The following is a 431-nucleotide window of genomic DNA, read 5'->3' on the forward strand; positions in this document are numbered from 1 at the left end:
CTTCAGAAGCTGCCCCCCTGTCTCCTGTCCCTGCGGCTCGAGACAGCGCTTAAGGAGCTGATTTCTCAACTGGATGTCCAGGCATCCCGTAGTTAACCCCGACTGACCAGCTCTGCCTGTTTGGCCCAGCCACCGTGGTACAACCACCCACCCACTTGTCCTGCATCCCCGCCAGCGCCGGAGGGGGTGGCACCCGCTGTGTCAACAGGGGTAAAGGACCAGCCCAAGTCCCCACTGCTCACAAGGGAGTGTTTCACCCAGGTGATAACAGATGAGTTATTGGGTTTTTCCCCTTTTTGCTGTTTTTCTTAGCCAAAAGCAATTCAGCAGGCACGCAGCACCGTCAGCGGAGAGCCTGGGAGCCATGATGAGGAGTGGTGCTTGTGGCCCTGCTCACCGCTCCCCAGACAGCGCAGCCCGCCCGCCCGGGC

The sequence above is a fragment of the Fulmarus glacialis genome, unplaced genomic scaffold, assembly GCF_000690835.1.
Source record: "Fulmarus glacialis isolate BGI_N327 unplaced genomic scaffold, ASM69083v1 scaffold24481, whole genome shotgun sequence".
NCBI lineage: Eukaryota > Metazoa > Chordata > Aves > Procellariiformes > Procellariidae > Fulmarus > Fulmarus glacialis.